At 38.7% G+C, this 3588-nt stretch overlaps 1 pseudogene; it reads left to right on the top strand.

Moving 5' to 3' along the window:
* The first annotated feature begins 597 nt into the window (after window positions 1-597).
* Window positions 598-779, top strand: LOC145530948 (large ribosomal subunit protein eL39-like; annotated as a pseudogene).
* The last annotated feature ends 2809 nt before the right edge of the window (window positions 780-3588 follow it).

Below are 3588 nucleotides of genomic sequence, written 5' to 3'. Positions count from 1 at the left end.
ACTCAAGAAAGAACATAATTCATTATCCATCAGATGAATCAGCCATCTTTAGTTCCAAAAGTACAAGTTAAAAATGATCCAGTTCTAGATACACGATTCCAAACAGGCCAATGGGTAAAAGGAAGGAAAAAGTCTTTTGAAGTGAAAACACACATGTACATACATCTGTTTGCTGTTTGCCCATGTACATCTTTCTTCTCATATTCAATTGTTCAGAGAGGCACAGATGTATTCTTGGGAAGGAGCTGCTCTCAGCACTTTGCCATTAACATCCTGCTTGCCCTGACCAGGTTGCCCTCATGTTTATGCATTCTGCTCACACATGTGTGTAACATATGTGCCCTGATGTCAATCACACACTGCCTTTACAAAGACTGATGATCCTACATCCTGCTTCCTCCATGGAACCTGCGCTACTGTTGTAGCAATACATAAAGGCTTAAAAAGTGACTGCAAGAGCAAAATTAACACATCTTTCATTTCAGTAAAATAACTTGGGCATTGCGCTTCAAAAATTTATAGCTGCCAGTTAAAAAATGATCAAACCCCTCCTTTTGCCTGCCATTGTGGCACGTGTAGTTTGTCCCCTTCCTCGCCATGTCTTCTCATAAGATGTTCAGGCTCAAGCAACTCCTGGCCAAGAAACAGAAGCAGAATTGTCCCATTTCCCGATGGATCTGAATGAAAACTGATAATAAAATCAAGTACAACTCCAAAGAAGACACTGGAGAAGAACCAAGCTGGCTTTACAAGGAATTCATGCTATACCAGGTCACTAGTATCTTACCATGTCAAACTGAAAAGAGCCACCATTATCTGGACAATTGGACATATTTTATTGAGAAAATAATTATTTTTTCTTTGTTTTTATGTCTCTTTGCTAGTAGATTGGTTCAGTAATAGCTACATGAGATATTTTATTTGAAAATAGAACATTTAAAATATGGGCTTGTTCTAATTCAGCCTATTTGTTTTGGTCAAATAGTTTTATGGACAGTAAGTTCTATTTCCAAATATTGCATACTGGGAAGAGCATAGGTCATCTCTTATCATTAACATAAGTATATAATTACAGTGACAAAGGAGGCAAGACTAAAACAGGGAAAAGAGAATGTCATCAATAAATGGTGCTTGGAAAATTGGACAGCTAAATGCAAAAGAATAAAACTGGACTACTTTCTCACACCATAAACAAAGATAAACTTAAAATGGATTAAAGACTTGAACACCTAAAACCCTAAAACTCCTAGAAGAAAGCATAGGCAGTACACTGTTGACATTGGTCTTCAGTTCAGTTCAGTTCAGTCGTTCATTCGTGTCCGACTCTTTGCGACCCCATGAATTGCAGCACACCAGGCCACCCTGTCCATCACCAACTCCCGGAGTTCACCCAAACCCACGTCCATTGAGTCAGTGATGCCATCCAACCATCTCATCCTCTGTCATCCCCTTCTCCTCCTGCCCCCAATCCTTCCCAGCATTAAGGTCTTTTCCAATGAGTCAACTCTTCGCATGAAGTGGCCAAAGTATTGGAGTTTCAGCTTCAACCTCAGTCCTTCCAATGAACACCCAGGACTGATCTCCTTTAGGATGGACTGATTGGATCTCCTTGCAGTCCAAGGGACTCTCACAAGTCTTCTCCAACACCACAGTTCAAAAGCATCAATTCTGCGGCGCTCAGCTTTCTTCACCGTCCAACTCTCACATCCATACATGACCACTGGAAAAACCATAGCCTTGAGTAGACATACTTTTGTTGGCAAAGTAATGTCTCTGCTTTTAAATATGCTATCTAGGTTGGCCATAACCTTCCTTCCAAGGAGTAAGCGTCTTTTAATTTCATGGCTGCAATCACCATCAGCAGTGATTTTGGAGCCCCCAAAAATAAAGTCTGACACTGTTTCCACTGTTTCCCCATCTATTTCCCATGACGTGATGGAACCAGATGCCATGATCTTAGTTTTCTGAACGTTGAGCTTTAAGCCAACTTTTTCACTCTCCTCTTTCAGTTCTTCTTCACTTTCTGCCATAAGGATGGTGTCATCTGCATATCTAAGGTTATTGATATTTCTCCCAGCAATCTTGATTCCAGCTTGTGTTCCTTTAGCAATATGTTTTTGGATAAGTCTCTTCAGGCAAGGCAAAGAAAAGCAAAAATAAACATGTTGTCCCATAAACTAAGTATAACAGAGGAAGCTATCAACAAAATGAAAAGGCTAACCCCTAAATGGGAGGAGATATTTGCAGACAATATATCAGATATGGGGCTAATATCCAAAATGCACAAAGAATTCATACAGCTAAATATAAAAAACAACTTGATTGAAGAAATGAGCAGAGGGTCTGAATAGATATTTATCCAAAGAAAACATATAGATGGCCAATGGACACACGAAAAAATGCTCAACATCACTAATTATAAGAGAAACTCAAAAACCACAATGAGATACCAACTCAAACCTGTCAGAATGGATATCATCAAAAAGACAACAAATAACAAGTGTTGGAGAGGATGTAGAGGAAAGGAAGCTCTCATGTACTGTTGGTGGGATTGTAAATTGGTGCAGAAACTATGGAAAACAGTATAAATGATCCCATAAAATTAAAAACAGCACTACCAAATGACCCAGTAATTCCACTTTTAGGATATTTTCCCAAAGAAAACAAAAAAACTAATTCAAAAAGACATATTTACCTCTATGTTCACTGTGGCGTTATTCATAATAGCCAAGATACAGACGCAAATTAAGTGCCCACTGAGAGATGAATGGATAAAGAATATGTGTGTAGAATATTACACAGCTATATAAAGGGTGACTTCATGGCATCTGCAACATCATGGATTGGCCTGGAGCATATTGTGCTAAAGTGAAACAAGTCAGACAGAGAAAAACATACTGTATAATTTTGCTTTATATGTGGAATCTAAGAAACCAAAAAATTAATAAACAAAATGAAGCAAAAACAGATTCATAGATACAAAGATAAAACAGGTGGTTGCCAAATGAGAGGAATGAGTAAAATAGTCAAGGGAGGTCAAGAGGTGCAAACTTTCAGTGTCAAAATCAAGGAGTCACAGTGATGAAATATACAGAGTGTGGAATAGAGTCAAAGGGAATAAAAAAAAAATGATTCTAGATCACTTGAGGGGTGCTAGTGGTAAAGAATATTTCTGCCAAAGTAGGAGATGTAAGAGATGCAAGCTCAATCCCTGGGTCAGGAAGATTCCCTGGAGGAGGAAATGGTACCCCACCTTCAGTATTCTTGCCTGAAAATTCCCTGGGCAGAGGAGCCTGAAAGGCTACAGTCCATAGGGGGCCACAAAGACTTGGACATGACTGAGTGACTGAACACATACAGAGATTAATTTTAAACTTCTGAGAGGGTGACTCATAAATATATTTGAAATTTCGGTCCGTTTATTTGAAGCTTGAAGCCTCTCAACTTATGTTCAGGTAAACATCAGTTTTTTTCCTTTTCCTTGTACACTTTGAATAGCAAACAAAGGGTACTTTTCCATAAATGTGCACGGACATGAAAACATGTATACACATATTTGTGTATACACACTTAGTTGCTAAGTCATCT

The sequence above is a fragment of the Giraffa tippelskirchi genome, chromosome 13 (assembly GCF_054371585.1).
Source record: "Giraffa tippelskirchi isolate mGirTip1 chromosome 13, T2T-mGirTip1v1.2.pri, whole genome shotgun sequence".
In the NCBI taxonomy this organism is placed as follows: Eukaryota; Metazoa; Chordata; class Mammalia; order Artiodactyla; family Giraffidae; genus Giraffa; species Giraffa tippelskirchi.
Note: the sequence above shows the minus strand (reverse complement) of the source record. Positions and strands in the feature narration are given on the sequence as shown.